Source organism: Ammodytes marinus, assembly GCF_949987685.1.
Source record: "Ammodytes marinus genome assembly, chromosome: 14".
In the NCBI taxonomy this organism is placed as follows: domain Eukaryota; kingdom Metazoa; phylum Chordata; class Actinopteri; order Uranoscopiformes; family Ammodytidae; genus Ammodytes; species Ammodytes marinus.
The window spans coordinates 29,319,899-29,341,546 of record NC_137218.1 but is presented as its reverse complement, the minus strand read 5'-3'; positions in this window follow the sequence as shown (position 1 = coordinate 29,341,546).

Sequence of the window (21,648 nt, the reverse complement as noted above, 5' to 3'; positions counted from 1 at the left end):
ACACAAATAAATGTTCCCTCATTTTATGCTAGACCCATGAGATGCATAGTGATCACAAATATTCACCAAAACCGATAGAGCCACACATTTTTTTTTTCAAAATGTATATGAATATAGGCCTACATGTTTTTGATATCTGACGGTGTTGACATATTTAACGTTTCTTAAACAGAACAAATAGAGTTTTTATAGTAGCCATTTGGTTTTTATGTTGATGATTGATGTTAGTATGAACTACTTCAGGAAAATAAAATTATCGAAACATTTCATATAACTTCTTCAGAAATTGTAAGTCGGTGTTGACATATCATGGTTGTGACGCAGGACTTTCAAGATTTGTAATGTAAAATATTCTAAAACTACAACACTAATCAGAGCCTGTCTGACTCTAATGTACTCTGCACAGATAGCTTGTGACAATAGGTCCTTCACAGAGACAGCTGCCCCTCATATTGCCTGATTTTATTACATTTTAATGAAATGTCTGACGGTGGTGACAAAAAGTGTCACCCCACTTAGAAACCTTATAAAACATGAATGCGTTGTAGAAAAACACTTTTTATTGATATGAGCGATTATTTAGTGTTGCCTTTGATGAAAAAAGCTCTTTTTAATCATTAAAGTACATTTTTAATAGGTTTTATTGCATATGAAAGATTGAAACCTTCTCTGTGGACACACTGTTTTGGACGTCGTGAGAAGATAACAAGTGTCATAAATTTGACATAATAATAATAAAATTACATTTAAGGGGATAATTGTGCTCCAGACATTCTATTCTTAATCCCTAATAACATCTACAATTTTAAATCTTTTTAGTTTTAAAGATAACAGCAGTTACATTTTGTCCCAGCCTTTTGTCCCGGTTCTCAAGAATCACTGAAATATATATATATATATTTATACTGTATAAGGTCTGATCTGTGTATGTTGTTGTGATCACCACAGTCTAAAAGCAGTTATACCAGCCAGACAGTTTGGAGGCAGGTGTGTGTGTGTGTGTGTGTGTGTGCGTGTGCGTGTGTGTGTGTGTGTGTGTGTACCCTCTGATGTCTGTCACTGTGAAGCTTCACCTGCTGATTGAGCACTTGCACTCTTACGCTGAGCTAATGCTAATGAGGACGGTCATGTTAATGTGACTGATGTCACTGGGTATGCAAAACGCATGGATGTAACTCTTAACCCATTCCAATATGCCACAAAAACACGTCATACAATTTTCTCAAAGGAATTTTCTGGAATGTTAAAGCACTTTTCGAAAAAAGTGCTGACAATGGGGGAATGAGCTGAACTCATGACCCCTAGAGTACCATGCTAAAACCAGTCATATGTTCAACTAAGATAGTGTATACCTTTTTTTTTTACTATCAGTCCATTTCCGTCTGTTCTAGGAATGTACTAAATGTACAAAAATGTGCTCATGAAAATGTTGAAAACCAGATGAGAAATCATTTTCTATCACACACCAGGAATGATTTCCTCGTGCATCTAAAGATTAGATAGGGGCTTAACAGACCTGCTTTAGTCTGGAAATGCTGAACCTGGCCAACTGACCCGCTGAGTAACCGTTGTTATCATGAAGACATGCAACTATTCAGTTGACCTCAGTCTAACCCGCCTGAAATATCTCCCTTGGACATTGTCCACACAATAAAACAACATGTCATGTACGGCCTGAATGTGCCAACAGTTTAAAGCTGTTGTTAACATTAATTTGCTCCACATTCTTCTGTCTGTCAACACAAACACAAAGCTGAGTGACTGTGTGGAAAAAAGGATATGAATGGGCGGCCATATTGGCGGGGATCAGGTAAGAAACAGTTTAAGAGCAGCCCCCCATCTGGCTGTTAAGGAGCTTTGTGTCACAAACAAACAAAACAAAAGTGAAGAAAAAAACGAAAAAAAAAAAAAAAAACGGAACTAATCGCCACGGCAGTTGCTCTTTCTTTTCTTGCTTTGTCTTTGTTTGAAAGTATCTAAGTATCTCTCCATTCTGGCTGTGACCCCTGGCTCTGTGTGAACTGAGAAGGAAAAGAGGACCTAAATGGAGAGCAGTGAAAATATACGGGGTTAATGTCAGCCTGGACAATACAATGCCAATTGCCTTTGTGAAGCTTGTGGTCTAGATAACTAGCTGTGAACGAGGGAGACAAAGCATTTGGCTGCAGTGGTAAAGGCTTTCAGATGTACTGACCCGTACTGTAAATGGACTTTAGCAGACCCCACCCCCAGCCTCAAGCCTTCAAATAGGAATTCAGCATTATGTGCTGTTGAAGGCCATTTTTTTGTTTTGTTTTGTGTGTGTGTGTGTGTGTGTGAGAGAGTGTGTGTGTGTGTGTGTGTGGAGGGGGGGAGGGTCCTCAAGCATGTTGCTGGGAGATAGCAGATCATTCAAAGCATTCACCTTTGGAGATTAAAGAAAAAGATAGCTGAGGAGCAGACAGTGATCAGGATAGAAGTTTAGGATGTTTAGTAGAACATTTATTTGGCCAAAGGCCTTTCAGGAAATACAAATAAATATTGAAGATTGAAAATAATCTGTATTAACATTTAGACTGTGGCATCCTTTAAAAAAAATTGGATTCCTGGTTTATATTTAGTCTCTGTCTGTTCACAATACTCTGTCTATAACACATCACACCAAAGCAAGCTTTACCATTTAAATCATCCTTCTATTCTTTGAGATTTCAGAACACTGAAAAAAAATCCTCAACAGTTGTAGTTTTGGTGACTAAAAAAGGTCATCCCTCATGTCTACAGTAAATATATGTTTTATTCATTTGTGTGAGACTATAGTTTATAGTTTACTATAGAGAGACATAGTTTTGAAAGGCCTCACTCTTTTATTTTTCACGGCCACAATGTTGAAGAGCTTACATTGATTATTTTGATTTTTCTATTTTCACTGTGACGTTCTGAAGGTGATATTTTAATTTTTCATTTAACTTTTATTTATCCTCGAGAGACCAATTGAGGGGTGACCCTCATTTACAATGACGTCGAGTTCAAAACAAATTCAAAGGAAAAACAACAATACATACAAAATATTCAATATATAATATCAATAAGCCTTTCATTTAATACAGGACATAAATTGAAAAAGTACATGTGAAAAGGTCAGTGACAAACTGAAAAGCCTTGCCATACACTATATAATCAAACGCTAAAGTTCGACAGCAAAACTGGATTTTTTTTTAATGATTCACTTAACCCTTTCACGCATAGTGGTCACTACAGTGGACAGCTATTCAAATGCTGTTTTCTTGAATATGCATGGGTGTAGATCGCCTAGTTGCATATCAGCCACTACAGTGGACTCTTGTGTGTCATCCAATGCATTGCCAACCAGTGGCCAACCATTGTAAGAGCAGCCACAATTAGTCAAAACCAAGATGGCCGCCGGGGAGCAGAAAAGTTGTGTAGCTCAGGAATATCCTGTAAATACTTCAAAAATAACTGACTCTGGCAGGTAAAAAAAATATGACAACATCAAGTAACATCTTAGGAGTCATATAGTTGTTCAAATTTCCAATTATTGATTTTACATTGGGAGGAAATGATGTTTAATCACATGTCCACTAAATTGGACATCATGCATCACAGACTTCAATAAATACTATGACTGCAGATGTGTTGTGCTTGAAAAAGCTTACTTTGCTGTAACTTTTTGGTTTTAAATCAATTGATTTATGTTATTAGAATGCAACTTGAAGTATTTGTGTAAAAAAAGAAAAACATTTCCAGACCATTCCATTATGTGTAAAACAGTTGGTGTCACTATGATGCCAATTTTCATATTAAAATAGCTTTGATGAAGTGATGTACAAGTCATTAGGCTATACTGCAAAATGACATCTGAAAAAGAGAAATTGGAAAACAAAGGAAAAAGTTATCTGTTATTTTTATAGAAATTTTTGATTGAAAAAATTATTCCACGCTTTTGCATTAGATTGAGGGATTGGAATATGTTTATATATGTGAACAGGCATTGAACATATATATTATTTTATAGTTTTCAGATAATATATACTTTTTTTCACTGTTTTGTTAAATAAATAAGTGCAAAGTTGAGAAGTCAAAACGCATGGAGTCCACCCGAGTGGACATGTGTAAAACTCTCTGAAAAATGTGTGTTTAAAAAAAATTAAGTTATATTCTTTCTTCTCATGCCTAAAGAAGTATAAAATCACTTGAGAAAAAAATCCAGACTAAGGATATCATAATTCATGCAGGGGAGAACGGGGGAATCTGAGGCATCGGGTAATGTGAGCCACCCCCTGTATCTAGGCAACGGAAAAAAAATTTGGTCATGTGAGATATATGTTTTCAAGCCCCTCTCATTTCCCCATGGCCCTGAAAGAGAGGACCTCATGGTGCTGTGGTAAGCATGTTTTTTTCACCAAAATAGGTATTTTGCATGTAAAAGTAAATTTTCTTGCTGTCAACTTAATCAACTGTTGTGCCAAAGCAAATGTATTCACGTAGAAAAACTTCTATCATACGTGTTGATGAACTACCAACATACAAAAACCATGTGATGATATTAGCTAAAGATTAGACTGAAATGCTAAGAGAGGTAGTTTTTTCTCAAATTGTGGTGGTGTGGGAAAGTGAGCCAAATGATGTGGGGGAAAGTGAGGCACTTTAATGTAATATTACATAACATATGTTTTATTTTAATGTCATACACATTGTAGAAAAGCCATCATGCCAAGGAAATACACCAGGAAGACGACCTGGGGCAACCACACGGAAAGAGCACCTTCTCATCTTTCCCCGTAACCTTCAGGGCTGGAATGTAGAGTAGGCCTAGTTGTATGACAGGCTGATGTTATAATCCAGTTGGGTCTTCTCCTGTGTTCTGAGTCCCAGGCTGTTCTCGCTGGTTCTGATTTTCCTATGCTTTGACCCCCAGACACAAGCTGGCTCTAAGGGTCCTGTGTTCTGACCCCCAGACTGTGTTCTAATCTAACTGGTTCTATCTTTCATTTGAATCTTATTAAAACATTTTGAATTATAATATGTTGTATTTGATTTTGTTCAGAGTTACTTTCAAGTGTTTAGAAAATTTGCTTTGCTTAATTGACCAAACCCCATCATTATTTTACTAGTCTGACATCAGTTCTGGAATGTGCGGCTAGCTTTCAGGATTCTAACTGTTACAATATGTGTTGTTATGGTAGTTTCAGAGTGGAAAAAGTAAGTAGATCAGTTTACCCCCAGCTGGTTCACTTTACCCCCTTGATTTTTCTGGTCTGTCTCAGTTTACCCCACAGCTGGGGTAAAGTGAGCCACATGACAACTTTTTTTCAAACAATCATATTTTCACTGCCCCTTGTCTTGAAAAAATTCTGCTAATGCCCATTTCTAGGAAACATCCTGAATTAATGGGAAATGTGTACATTTGAGTGATAAATCATTTTAGCTCGCTTAGAGGGGAGCAAATGTAAAAAGTGGCTCAGATTACCCCGTTCTCCCCTACCTATTATTAACATCTCTTTCATATTCTTCCTGACGTGTTTTTGAGTTGTATACTCCCCATGAAAGCAGAAGCACTTTATATGAGCTAAACAACATGCCATTTGTATGGGATACAAACACATTTATCAAACTTGATTTTAACGGCTGTAATACATTTAGACTTTTATAAATTTTACTTCCATAATCTCAACATAAAGTGAATGAGTGCCTATCTAGATGACAGTATAAGCTATCAAAGGAAAGATAGATGAAAAGAGCCGGACTGAATTAATATGAATAAAAGGAAGAGCGAGCTAAGTACGCTGGGAAAAGCAAACACTGGTCCGTGTAATCACAGTAAATCTGTCTGGGGGGGGGGGCGACGGAGCAGGCTGCGCCCTCAGCTGAGGAGTCAACAAACGCAGAGGGAAAATGGCTAACTAACTAACATTACAGAGGGAGGTTAAAAAGGCTAGCGGCACGGCTTTATTCATATGAAGATCAGTGAAACGCCGCCATGTTTACCCAGTGTCTGGCTGAGTTAAACTATGTAAACCTTAGCATAGAATTCAAGGAGGGAACTCGGGGTCACAGATGTAAAGAGGACTTCAGTCAAAGTTTTTTTTTATTGTGTGCTATTCATGTGTGTCCCATGAAGTGGGCCGTAGCTGGAGAATATTGCAGCGACTGTTTGAGACTCTTCTGACACGAAAACCTTCCACTGTTCGAGGCCAGAGTGAGAGGAAAAATATCCCCGTAGCCAGCAGCCTTAGGATCAGCCGCGATGATCTGATATATGGGGCGGCCAGGCCCCACACACTGACCACAGATCAGTCACGGAATCAGGCCAACATGCCTTTGCATTTCATCACCCTGCATCAAGTACTTTTCCTTAGTAATATCCTAATGTAACAGTCAGCCGTCATGTGCTGCCAAGTTGACTGATGTCATGGATCCACATCAAAGGGATTTGGTTATAAGTGGGATATTAAAGAAAACACAAGAACAAAGAGTTGACACAAGACTTACTATGACTGGTAGAAGTTTGAATACTTGTATTATCTTTACATCACAGTGAGGTCACATACACCTTGTTTGTTCTTCTATATGTTTGCCAAACACAGTATCTTTTTCAATGTGTATTGTTGATTCGTGTTTTCTAGTTCTAATATTTCCATCAACAGCTGTGGCTAGATGTGGAATAAATGATGTGTCCCACTCCGTATTGATTTGTGGCACTTTGCATAGACACAGTGGCCCTCATTTATCAAACTTGCGTGGAAACTGGTGCAGATTGTGGCGCAAATACCTCCCTACACCAGGTATCACGTGGTATTTATCAAACAGTCGTATCTCGCCAATCTCTGCGTACGCCAGACCATTATTGATAAATGCGGCGGCTGAAAACAATCGTATCACGTCCCTATATTTTCTCAGTTTAGAGGCCTCGCCCAGAGGTTTTACGACATGGATATGCGCATTACGGCACAGAAGAGGAACTTCTCTGAAGTAGAAATTGACAGAATAACAGCGAAAGTAGAAAAAAAAGAGTTTTATTTCGGAGCATTAAAAAGAACGACAGAAGGCAGCTTTAGGAAGGAAATAACTGCTGCGATCAACAGCGTTGGTGTTGACAACAAACGATCTCCAGTTGAGGATTTTGCATTTGAGGTTTACATCAGTAGGCTATCGCTCAAATGCTATAAAACAGCATGTATAATTATATGTCGCCATCTCTTTACATAGATGAAGAAAAAGTGGTCTGACTCAAAAATCGCCACTAAAAAAAGCGTGTTGCGGTTCTGAAATGCAACCAACTGGGGGTGCGGGGATAATATAAGTGGTAGAGGAGAAAAAGACACCAACTGTCCGATAATGGTCCCCATAAAAGAAATACATGTCTGCAGAGATTTGAATGATTAGAATTATTATTATTATGATTAGCCCTTTTAGATAGCACTAAGCTACTCAAAAGGGGTTTAAAAACTAAAACTAACACATTTTGCGTTTTACTGTATGACAGCATGCGCTTGGCACGAGCGGTCAGCCCGGCCGTCAGCTGCACAAGCCGATCAGCTGTGAGAGCGCCCACCGTCCTGCTCCACCAGCAGATCGGAAAAACGTGCCGGTTAACGTTGGAAATAAATCGCTCGCTTAAGCGATCAATGACACATTAAAAGAGGAACTAACACCTAAAAAGTGCGTCAAATAAATAAAATGTTAAGCTCAATGTTGTGCCGTGTATTTTTTATCATAAAGAGCAGTGTAGGCCTACTACATACCTAATACTTAGGCTAACATTTTGAATGAATGCAGCCCCTGTGCCTCAGTGTCCCCCCAGCTGTTCCAAGACGGAGATAACTTCCCTTACGCAGTCCCATGCAGCGTAAGGGCATGGGACTGCCTAAGTGGCCGGTGTGCGCACTATTGAATCAGCTCTCCTACTCAGTTGCACACCATACCGGTATGACTGTGTGTGAACGAATTGAACCTGGAACCCTGTAAGCGCTTTGAGTCCTAAGGGAATAAAGCGCTATATAAATCCAATCAATTATTAATTATTATTATAAGCTGCACAATTTTAAGTGATTAATATCTTTATTTCTGTCTGAGCAAACACTGCATTTGTATTATCTTCTAATAATTGTCCAGCAAAGTCATCGGCTACCCGGCACAGCCTGCACTGCGAATCCATGCTGTTTACAAACTTGCGTACACGAGCTGAGAGCTGGCGTGGGATTTGAGCGTATCCTACGCTCACGTCCATATTGATAAATGCCGAGGTTTGCGTGGAAATGTGCGTACACCCACTTTTCTGGTCTACGCACGGTTGATAAATGAGGGCCATTGTGTACGGTCATTTGTTTCAGTGTTCAGTTTTATACAATAAACGCTAACGTGGATATTGTTGGAAGAGGGCTGTGTTTGTCATATATAGAGATATATTGATAACAGATGTGGGCCCTGTTTATTTTAAACAAACATTCCTCCTTTCATTGTGACTGTGGCTCAAAGGTTGTGACGTGAGAATAATTCTTCTTCCAGCTTTTGATTGGACATCAGCTCATATAGGAGGCTGTAGAGCTTGGTCTCAGTCATTAGTTAACCCAGACATCTCAGGTCCAACACTGGAGCACACATGAGCACTTCAGGCCCTAAGTGCCAGAAACTGCTCCTCCACCTCCCTGGACGGCCACAGTTGTTGAGTTGCAGAAACCTACACCCAGCCTGGGCTTAAAGCAGATCAAGCAGAGCTCAGTGCACGGCTCAAATCCCCCCTGAACTGGTTCAATGTTCTCTCAAGTCGTCTGGATAGATGGCAGAGGCAGAACTTTCAGACATTTTCTTCTCTCGCTGCAACTCAAGCACATCACAGTAAATCAATCTTTTGTCCTCACAAATCTTTCAACTTGAGCTTTATAGAAGAACCATTTTTTTTATAAGAAGAAAAAGCGGTGGACGTCAGCAGGGAATCAACTTTTTATGCACGCATATTTGTTCAATCGCTCCTCCATTTGTAACATAAGGGTCATTTTGAATAGTAGCCAGATTACCCCCGCTCTTTAATTGTTTCCACATTCTCAGCTTAAATGACGTAATAGCATTTATTCACCAAAAGACTGAGTGAGACGGGTAGCCAGCAAAGCCATTATGTGTGATTAGCACTATTTGCTGCACTGATTTGATTTGTGAATCGTCTGATTTGTGGCACACCCTGTGGGAAAAGAGTCATTTTTTTTCACCTTGAGAAAACCCAACTGGAAACAATGTGCCAATATCAATCATTACTAACCTGCTACTGAAAGTCAAACAGGTGCTGACATATTTAGGGCAAGATAATATATATGTATCCTGTATTTTTTGCTGATGTTGAGCACTTTCTAACTTGTTGTCAGAAATGTATTCAATCTATTGATTTATTTACCACCCTGGACACATTATTTAAAAGGTGTGATACTTTTACATTATGTGTTTAAATTAAATAATCACGTCAATTTTAATTTCAACTTTTTATTTCAACATTATTTTGTAGAACAGGACCAAGAAAAGATAATATAAAGGATAAATATATAATAATACCAGACAAAAGTCATAGGCAAAAGTGTAATTTAATTATAATTGGCAAGTGTAACTTAAGTCCAGATCAACAGCAGAGGGAAAGTCCATAACGCAGCGGAGACAACATGGATTTCAGTTATTTGCTTTAATAAAGTAAAGCAAACACATTATTGAAGTGATGTCCATATTTGGAGGATTTTGAAACACACGTTGAAGTTAGCTGTGTGCGCATACTGTGTTTACTAGATGCAATAGCTAGGCAGCTCTATACAGTATATCATATGGTTTTAACCAGACATGTCTGTTAGGGCGCACTCACACTAGTGCCGTTTGCCTGTTCCGTGCTCAGCACAATTCAGCACGATTCCCCCCCCCTCCCCACTCCCACCGCAGGCCCGTGCTCACACTGCTCGTGGCCTGGGCACACTTGCACCTTGCCTACGTCACCGTGCACGTTTAGGATTTGGAGCTTAGTCTACTTGTAGGCTATACGACTGTTTGTGAATATTTATCACCGGGCCGCGGTGTGTTGTTTTGGGTGCGTCTCCACCGCCATGCGTAAATGCAGTTATGACAGCTGACGGGAGGAAAAAGAAAAAAAATCATCTGACGAACGTGAGTAAACACGAAAACCTTTTTGCTGTGCTTTCTGAGCCGACATAATTAGCTCTCTCCCTCTTTTATTAGCCCACACCTAGGCCTACACACACGTTAATTCTCACACATTATAGCTACAAGTCCAAGTGGTGGGTAGTTGGCGTGGTCACACTAGCCAAACGTTCTAGACTTTAGTATGCAAATGAGCTTTGGCACGGGGCCGCGGCACTAGTGTGAGTGGCCCCTTAAGCTCACTAGGGCCGCGGCCCCGTGCCAAAGCTTATTAGCATACTAAAGTCTAGAACGTTTGGCTAGTGTGACCACGCCATCCGTATTCCAGCACGGAACAGCCCCTTGGCCACGGCACACCTGGGAGAGGTGTGCCGTGGCCAAAGTACAGACGCTAATGAGATGACACGCGCAAAAGCAAGCGCACAGGCGGCGTTCCTGACGTGAATTTATTAAGGATGCATAGTCCGTTAACGTCCGCTGCCTTACTAGTCGGCACCAGAATTGCCCACCACTTGGACTTGTAGCTACATAAAATGTGTGAGAATTAACGTGTGTGTAGGCCTAGGTGTGGGCTAATAAAAGAGGGAGAGCGCTAAATAGGTGAGCGCAGAAAGCAAAGCAAAAAGGTTTTCGTGTTTACTCACGTTCGTCAGATGATTTTTTTCTTTTTCCTCCTGTCAGCTGTCATAACTGCCTTTACGCATGGCGGTGGAGACGCACCCAAAACAACACACAACGGGACTCCGCGGCCCGGTGATAAGGAAACAGTAGCCTACACTAAGGTTTAACAATAAACTTTATAAAGACACTTAAAAAAACGATCTCTGCCCATACAAAAAGTTCTGACTTGGATTTGATGGAGCGATGTGTGTGTGTATAAAACCATCCGGTGTATGGTCTGATGACGGGCCGTTATATTAATAATAAACAGCGTGCTGCACAAATATGAGACTGTCCACCGCGACCTATTACGTCAAGGCTACATTTAAAAAAAAAAGTGGAATATATGATGCAACTTTGGCCGGATGAAAATATTCACAAACAGTCGTATAGCCTACAACACTACGCTCCAAATCCTACACGCACGGTGACGTAGGCAAGGTGCAAGTGTGCCCAGGCCACGAGCAGTGTGAGCACGGGCCAGTGGGAGGGAGTGGGGAGGGGGGGGGAATCGTGCTGAATCGTGCTGAGCACGGAACAGGCAAATGGCACTAGTGTGAGTGCGCCTTAAGTTCACATGCAGGCTACCCTTCACACACTCTACTACACAGACGTAATAAAAAACTATAAAGCTTACTGTAAGACATGCTAAATGTGTAAGCTGGCTGCTTACCAAACATAACCTCATTAATGTTCAGTTCTCAGAGTGGCCCAATTCTACTCATTCCAAACGCAGCTTGTTATGAAAGGAGATGAATGTGTATTTGAAGAGGACTAGCTGGAGGGCCATTACACAGAGTGAGTAGGTGTGAAGGGTTAAAGCAGTTAGTGCACACCTCTGTCACACCATGCTGGGGTTAAGGTTTCTCATCTCCTGCCATGGAGCCCCTCACTCCTCATGGCTCCTGCTTGCCCCTCGCATGGCCCTTCAGCAGGCCGCACATTTCAAAGTCTTTTCTAAATAGTTCTAGTCCAAATATTTACTTCTGGCTTCCAAGCCCAGTGCAGAGTGGGAGCTGGGAGGCAGGCTGTGGCTGTAAGGAGAGCTGAGGTGGCAGGAAGTGATGCCCTCATTCATTCTGCAGAGGCAAACAAACATCTGTCCTCTTAGGGCCTTGTGTGTGTGTGACTGTGTGGGGGAGCTGTCTGCTTTGTCAGGTTCATCTTTCTATTATGAACATACGCATGTGTGTGTGTGTGTGTGTGTGTGTATGTTTGGGTGGGAGGGGGGGGGGGGAACCCAAGCTTGCCTGTTGACCAACAAAAGACTTTTGCAGCTAATGTTTGCTGCCAAACATTTTTATTGCATTAGTGCAAAATATACTGTGCATTTTACTGGGAATATAGTCAGTAAACATGTAGGCAGACATCTCACTGTTAAACAGACATGACCATAAGATATAATCTTAGCTATAATTGGGTTTATTATGTAAACCCTCTTGTCTTGTACTGTGATTCCATGCTTTCTTTTATGTTTCTCTGCTGTTTATGTGCATAGAACAGAAGTGATCTTCCACAACCAGCACGGTGTAGCACTGGTCAGATGTTTACCGTTCACAGAGTAAGTAGCCCCTTTTACACAGAGATTGCGGCATATTGACGGAACAACATCACTCCAATATGCCGGCTTTGCTTGCTTCTGTGTTATTTACACAGAACCAAGCAACGCCGGCCTGCTGGCGCATCAGTAGCTCCTTTTACACAGCGTTCCGGAATGAAAGAGGTGCTTGTAAACAGCGTCAGGTGTGACGTAAACATTTAGCGCCGCGCCGGTCAGCTGCTTTACAACAACAACAGTAGCAAGCTACAGCACTCATCTGCTCTCAATTGAGAGCAGATGAGTGCTGGAGCTTGCAGTAAGAGGGCCGTATATTACTGTCCCCACGATGTGCCAGTTGATCTCGCTACGCGCTGAGTCCAACATCACTGGGACAGTTAACCAAACTGACTAAATCAATCCGACCGCTTCACCTCTGTGTGTGTGTGTGTGTGTGTGTGTGTGTGTGTGTGTGTGTGTGTGTGACAGGTTGGTTGTGAGCGAGTCTCTTTGTGAGGGCAGCGATCTGCCAATCAGACATAAACATACACATACACACAGTGTGTGAAGTCACGTTACTGTAGACAGAAATAAAGTGTGGATATACGCTCAGACTTAGGATAATAATAGCGGCAGCGGAATGTGTTAGCAAAACAGTAGCTCTGTGGCTAACAGCTGAGCCGGAGCCTTCAGTCAGCTGAAGCAGACAGTCTAGCGGGGCGAGCAGACTATTCCCCCGTTACTAGGTCGACCTTCAAGCTGAACAAGAGCCCGACGCGCAGCTTCAGCTTGTCGGTCTTTATTTCTAGCAAGTGACCCGTTCGCTATACTTTATCCCTTACTTAGCCTAGCCTAGCTTTCCCATTGTACAACTTCTCCTGGGCAGAAATAGACTCATACACTCTGCAAAATGAAGCGCGGGGGTTTGGATTGAGCAACGGACCTTATGATCATCTAGATTATACACCGTTCCTTTTATTTGGTGATTTTTACGGGACATCAGGCCGCCGTGGTTAATGTTAAACACACGTCCTTCAACTGCTAACATGGTCGCATGTTTAGAACGTAGACTATGGAACGTCAAACGCCCCCCTGTTCCGCAACAACAAGCTGGAGCATTTAAACAGAGAGGCGGAACTGATCGTGTCGGGAATCTTACTACCCCCCGAGGTAGTAAAATTCCCGGAACGATCACTCGCACCTTTCTTCCCTCGTTCCGCAACTGTCGCATTTATACAGCAGGGCGGAGGGGCGAAAGGCCGGCATATTCCCGGCTTTCACTGGCTGTGTAAAAGGGGCTAGTGATTCTGTTAATAGAATTATTTCATCAAACTATTTGAATAATTGAAACTGAATCAGGCCTTCTTGAAAGCAGGTGAATTTACTTGCAAACAGCATGCAAGGGTCAAACAACATGTATCACAAATGGGCTTACATGATTGAATACATCGAATGAACAGTGTACAGAGATTATATGCAAGAGAAGTTGGTGTGTGCGCAAACACATACTAAGTTTGGTGTGTCCAGCCCTTGTTTTTGCTGGCGAAAGCAGAAATGTTTTTAATTAGGCAGATAACAGGATATGGGAAATTTAGGGAGTCTTTTCTTACTGTGCACATGAATGCGTCATACCTCTGTATTGTGCCAAAATCTTATTAGGCAGTTTCTTCTTCAAGGCTAAACAACAACTTGTAGCAAAACTGGGACAAAGTTCAACAGCCAGAAAGCATGTATTGTGCATTAAAATATTATACAATCATAAAGCAAACTAAATTCTGTTAACATTCCACCCTTTTTATAATATTTAATGCAACTTTTTGCAACACTTCAAAGCAAAAGGGCAAAGCATATGAGTAAATATATTTCAGTCAAGCAGAATAATATCAAGTACATCAACATCACAGTTGTGAAAATGCAAGTTTGTGTACTGGTGCCACATCGTCTATGTACAGTTTCAGAGAGGACAGTTTTTTGCAGAAGCCAGGGAACAGGAACCTAGGTCGTCTTGATGGTCAACAAGTCCCTTTGTGGCATTCTGACGCAAAGTGTCCTTCATATCACAGTCACTGGGGGAATGGTTAGGTATTACCATAACCTATTCAGATTGTTCCTCAGTGTCCAATTGTCCTTATTGAAGCATGGTCAGCTTCGTCTTCTCCTTGCATCTGAAACAGAATGAATTTGAGCAGTAACATGTTCTCAAAAGAAATGCTCATCATTCTGCCAGGGTTGTTTCTAAAATATCATCCTATCCATTTTGCTTGCTCTAGATGTCACAATTAACGCACAACAACATTTTAGGATAGGTTTGATTTCATTCTTCAGTTCACATTTTTTGTCTGTGTTTGGGCAGCATTCAAGCACACACAGGCAGGCAGGCCCTCCCTTTTCTGAATGGGACTGAATCACACACACACCACATTTTCCTTCAGGGGCCTGTTTCAGGTAGCTGGTTTTACATACTCTGGGTTTAATCATACGCTCTGAGTTGGTTAACTCAGAGCGCAGGGTTGATAAGCAACTCTGGGTTTTCGGTTACAGAACAGTGGATCAGCGTTGGGTTAATCAACTCTGAGCGTGTTCACTCTGGGTGGAGCGTGTGCATAAAAGCCATCGTCAATGGATCGCTGATAACATGATTCACCATGGAAACAGAAGAAACAAATGCGTGATCCTCCCACTTCTCCACTTCTCAAAAAAAGAAAAAAAAACTTCTCCGCTCCTCCCACTGGAGTTAGAAATATTAACGAATGAGTTTATGGTAGCCTATGGAGAAGAATTAACGGGTATATTGTCACATAACTCTGATCTAATCTCCTCGGCAATTCAGAAAAAAACAGAGCAATCATTTCGCTTCCGTATGAGAAGCCATAGTCTATTTTAAAAAGTTACGCATATCAGCAGTAAAGTAATAAAGCTGGCGCGGCACAGCATTTCTGACAGTGTTTTATATTCGCTGTATTTGGGAAGCTGTAGCCTAATAGCCCACTGTGCAGTAAACAGGCTTCTTTTAAATGGGGAGTGAAAGACATTAACGTCTGACACATAAGGTGACAGTTTCCATTGAAGAGCCTGATTGATTCATTATCAGATCCATTTTCCTCAAGTGATCACAGTTTAAATTATTATATAATTATTTATATAATTTTTATATTCATATTAGGCTATAATATGAATATAAAAGGGCTCGTCTGTGACTTTAGGATCGCACAAGTGAACAGTAACAATCGCGTGCAGCCGCAGCGTTACATGAATCCACCTGACATAAATCTGTTCAGTGGCACAGACGTTAAAAAGCATACAATACAAATATGTTTATTAATCTGAATGTAGAGCATGTCACGATGTGTAAGGTGGCCGCCTATATGAACGGACCGAGGGCTGAGAACAAGGCTACTGATCAGATAAATGATCGGTCAAACGTAAAATCATCAGGAAATGATAAAAACATCCCGATGGAGATTTCTGTGGAGTGATTTTGCTTCAAACTGTACAGGGACGCGTGTGACAGTGACACTCCTTCTTCAGTCGGAGCTGCAGCGTAAAGTGAAAACAAACTCAGGGTAGGTCTAACCACCTATCCAGCAGGTTAGACCCACGGCGTATGTTGCCGCAGTAACTGACTCTCGGTTGCATTGAACCTGCTACCTGAAACGGAAAACCCAGAGTTTCCACCAACTCAGAGCGAACAAACTCCGGGTTGCCTCAAAACCAGCTACCTGAAACAGGCCCCTGATACTCCCATTTTTCACCTCACAGAGACTGCGTCTCCCACACACATTTTTTACATGTGCTCTCTCCTTCTCTCTTTTCAAACATGCATTTCATCTATTACATAACACATTATGATCACATTGTTCAGCACACAAATCCCTTTTAACTTGTAGTTCAAATCAAAAGCATTGAACAATTCTTTTTAGTGAACATTTTCATAAAAAGAACACAAAAGAACGCTTTTTTTAAGTTTATGCTGGGACTTCAAATGATTGACTGCACCTTTAATCTTTAAGGTTCACTATGGGGCTTGGATTGGCAAGATATTTAGCTCTAAACTTTAAAGCGTTTAGCAATTTAGTCAGAACTCTGGTCATCTTTAGGAGACAAGCATTTTATAACCCATCATAACAGCATAACAATTGTATGCACACTTACTAAAACCTTTTATCTCCCTTCCCCTACATACTTTTTCTTTCTTTATAACATCCATAAACAATCAGTTCCAAACAATCTTTTTCCTCTTACACTTTCAACAACATTCTCTTATTCATCTCTTTGGCCACCACCTTTCTCTTTACTGTTCACTCTTTTACAAGTAATTTAATTTTTAAAATGTAAAATCTAATATCAAATTACCCAGTAATCTATTTAAACAGGGTGAACACCCCTATTCCCTCCAATTGATTAACAAAATTCACCAATTTAAAACTAGAACACCCTATGTGATGTATTCTAAACAAAACAAATAAGTCTACTCTGCAGTTGTAGACTATTGACAAACATAACAAAACAAAACAAATAAACAACCTGTCATAGACTAACTCCCTGGAGCAGTACTATATCCCCAGGCTAAGTAACAACAAGCAGCCAGATATCAATTTGTTTCCATAAAACCTTCCCGAATTACAAAGAACTCTCAGTTTAATGGAACAAACTATATCTGTCAGAATAAAGGGACCACCCTCGACCCCACACTAATGATCATCTAATTACGTACGTGAGACTTTTGTTTTTGACAGTGTAAATTCTCAAACACCAAAGGCTGAGATAGGTTTGTCTCTAGTGCATCTCCCCAAACACTACAGGTTGAGATAGGTTTGTCTCTAGTGCATCTCCCCAAACACTACAGGTTGAAATATTTTTCTCTTTAGTGCATTTTCCCAAACACTACGATCAGTTATTCTCCCTTACGGTAAAACCATGAGAAATACTGCTTCATAAACTAGTTTATCTACCTAATACATAAAACAAAGGAACTACCATAATTCCTGGACAAAACAAAATCAGCTGTTTATATTCACCTGATTTCAAGAAAGCCCCGACTCGCTCAGTTTTGGCTCTGGATTCCGTCACCCCTCCTCCGTCCAAGTAGAGTCTGCAGACAGCCTCTTTTGTAGCTCTGTTTACTGGAGGTCTTTTGTCGAGAGATCTTGGACTCCCCCGTGCACGGTGCAGGCTCTTCTTGTCCAGAGAAGAAGATGTTGGATCCGGCTCGAAGGACCATTTGTTAATAGAATTATTTCATCAAACTATTTGAATAATTGAAACTGAATCAGGCCTTCTTGAAAGCAGGTGAATTTACTTGCAAACAGCATGCAAGGGTCAAACAACATGTATCACAAATGGGCTTACATGATTGAATACATCGAATGAACAGTGTACAGAGATTATATGCAAGAGAAGTTGGGCCGTGTCTGAACTGCCATACTAGCGTCCTACATCCTACATACTCACCATCTATATACTGCATACTCTCTACTCAAAGATCGATTGTGTATGCGAGCTGCGTCTGAAACGTTCTCAGTTGAAGTATACTCAAGCAATGAAGAATTTCTTCTTCTTCTTATAAGATTCAGGCAGTTTAGACACTGTTAAGCTTATAACCGCCCTCTACAGGTTAGATATTGAACTAGATTTTTACAGTCCTGTGTTCATCATCTGTGTTTTAGACCTCTTGTTTTATAATAATGATGTTTTGAGGCGGAGGATCCCTCCGACGCTCTGTCCGGCTCATCAGCACTCAGCTGTCTGTGAGTTGAGCTGGACGAGCCGCGGCGTGTGGAACAGCGATCTGTTCTGATCTCTCTCCACTATCAGACTCACAACACTCATTTCACTTAGTGACTCTAATGTTGTTAGGTATTTATCTTCATCTCTTATCTATTGTAAGAGTGTATGAATGACTGCACGTACAGTTGTCAGATCGCGGAACCCCAAACAATGTTGTTGCCTAGCAACTTGCTCGAAAATATTTCATTTTCCTGGGCGGGTAGAATTGACCCAGTGCATTGTGGGGCGGTTGAGTAGGAAAAGTATACGATCGATTCATACCCAAAATCTTCCCGGAAGTTAGTACTCATCCGGGAATTTCTCACATACCCAAACTCGCATACCCAACCGTCACATACTCAAATTGAAGTCAAAATGAGTATGAGTAGGACGTTAGTATGGCAGTTCAGACACGGCCCTGGTGTGTGCGCAAACACATACTAAGTTTGGTGTGTCCAGCCCTTGTTTTTGCTGGCGAAAGCAGAAATGTTTTTAATTAGGCAGATAACAGGATATGGGAAATTTAGGGAGTCTTTTCTTACTGTGCACATGAATGCGTCATACCTCTGTATTGTGCCAAAATCTTATTAGGCAGTTTCTTCTTCAAGGCTAAACAACAACTTGTAGCAAAACTGGGACAAAGTTCAACAGCCAGAAAGCATGTATTGTGCATTAAAATATTATACAATCATAAAGCAAACTAAATTCTGTTAACAGATTCAAGGTGGGGTCAGCCATTCTGGAGAATGTGTGTCAGTGAATCAGGGAATATCTCCTCACTAACTGCATTGATTTTGACAAAAAGTGATTTATCAACAAACATTCTCAATAATCGCTTACCTCACCTTTAAAGTCTTTGAAAAATTGGGACATACTGTATCTGATCAGCCCTGTCTCTCAGTGGAGGCGTGTGCATGTGATTCTGGAGCTTGTCATAAATGGTGTGCAGTTTTCTCTTATGTGTTGTGTTTACAGTGTGTCGTCCTCCTCCCCTCGGGCTGTTTTAACCTTGGCAAATTAAGAGAGAAGACGTATGAAAGAATGTTCCTCTGAAGTGAAAGCTGACTATTGGAGGTTGGATCACACATTCCTTCACAAATGTGTTCCCTGAAGAATTGCGCATCACCCTCTTCATTCCAGGACCACAATTCACAGCTGCACTGGTTCAGCAGCAGTGATCAGAGATTTCTCTTGTCACGAAACATCTTTGAGAACAGCTTTTTATGTCATGACCAGCAATAAATCAGTAGCTATATTTTTCATGAGAAATGTAATTCATAATTATTTCAGCAGGAGCAAAAATAAAGGAATTTCTTTGTTACACAGTATCAGCAGCTAAGTAAGCTCTTTAAATGTGATACTAACGTGTTAATCCCCTTCTTCTCATGAGTAAAATGACTTCCAGGATAGCAAAGACAACTTCTTCCAATGGACGGTGCCGGAATCAAAAACAAGCTTACAGCATCTAAAAAACGATTTGAGCATGAAACTTTTAAAATTGCACAAAATATATCGCTAATTTCCCTGTTGAACGGAATTTTTTTCTTCAATTTCTTTTCGGGTGCATAATTTGAAATGAAATTAGATTGATCCTAATCTCCCTGTCAATAGACTTGTTGTGGTGTGCCTCTATATCCAGAGTGAAGGCAGGAAAGACACAGCTCTTCAGCACAGAGACCCTCTCACTCCTCCTCAGCCTGCCAGAGGATAAGCTCTCAGCCCTGGCCAGGGCTAACCTCAGCGCTAGGGGTGGTAGGATGTCCTAGAGTTTAAGAGGTTGCTCCCGGTAACCATGACGTCTCTGGTTGGATCCCCGGTACCGGACAGGAGGGTGTTGGTAGCAAAACTAGTGGTGGCTGCGTCTACGGTGCCCACCATCTCTACCATTGTGTACCTTGAGCAAGGCTAAACTACTACTGACCCTGCGTTTTGACCCCGTCCGAAGTGTGGTAACTTGAGAGGGGATATGCGGAAAGATACATTTCATTGTAACCATTGATGAATAAAGTACCTTAACTTAACGTAACCTCAGCACTTCCCTACCAATGTCCTCCACCCACCATGGCTGGAGCATTCCTCAGTGCCTGGCCTGGCCAGTGAGCCCGGTCCGTACACTGGCCTGAGCCCTAGGACCAGCACATTCCAGCCTGACGGGCGTTTTGTTAGAGGGATTTCCTGTGGGCTTTCATGCCAGTGTGGAACAATGATTACTGCTCAGCCATCACAGGCTGTGACACATGGACACAGAGCCACCAGCATCTCCCCAATCCACTGCCCCTGGCCTGGGAGTGCTCCCCTGCAGCTAAGGGCTCACTGCCAGGGTCATCTGGATTGGTAGACAATTTGAAGTGAAACCAAACAAACAGTCAAGCAGAGTAACAGGTGTGTGGAAGCAGGTGCCAGGTAACACAGCAAAATTATAACATAAAGCTCTCTGCATCCATCTCTCTCTCTCTGTCTGTCTCTCTGTCTCTTTCTCTATCTGTCTGCTTGTATTTCTTTCTTTCTCTCTCCACTGCACACTCAGTCACTCCAATCTCCGAGCATCGGCAAAATAAAGAAAAGGAAAACTCCCGATCGCTTCGGCTAAAAACAAACTATTGTCTATCGAGCCATCAATTGGCGACGGACGATTCCATCGCCCATTTTTTTGTGGTAGCACCTAGGGAAGCCTCACTGTCATGCCCAGGCTGAGGCAGGCACTGGCCTTTTCTTCATTATTAGAGCGTGTTACAGTGGGAAGCTAACAAACCCCCAACGCATTCCAAAAGGGTAAAAAGTGTTATGGCACATCTAATGCTAGAGAAACTGAAGTACTCTACAAGAGGCTCCATTAACACATAGTTTAATAGTCTGGCAGCCATGTATCCTGAACTTTGAACTATGAATTTTCCTCCAAACAGCAGTAGGTCTCTCTGACCCCCCCCCCCCCCATCCCGCCACGGTTTATTAATGTATTTTTAGTGTTATTACAATCATAACATGTGTTTTTTGTATTTCCTTTAATGCGATGTTGTTTGTGTGTATATATCTTCATATTCTGTGGAGTAAGTTCTATGCCCTTTTGTGATGGCACCACCATGTTTGTATTTTTTCTTTTATGAAAATCTCAATAATCGGATTTGAATATGAGGAATGGAATGTTGCCCATAGGGACTGTTAAAGGCCTGACTTCTTCTTATCACTCTGTCTGAAGTTGTGCTGCACTTTGCCATATTAGCTTTAAATTAGATCATGTTTAGCACAGATTACATCAAGCCAGCCGCTCAACGAGGTACAGCTGTGTGTCCAGCTCTATTTTGGCTAAGGTACTTGAGGAGGCTTTGATGAGGACTGTGGAATGAATCTCCTAATGGTTCGTCCTCTCAATATTTGCCAGATATCCCTTTGTTCCATCAGAATGACTGGCCCACAAGCTAGTCTGTTTAGATCAGGGGTGTCCAAACTACGGCCCGCGGGCCAACTGCAGCCCGCTTTTTATTGGCCTGCGGACGATTTTAATAATATTATGTAATATGGCCCTTTGAAAAAAAAATTATATATATTTTTTTTTTTAC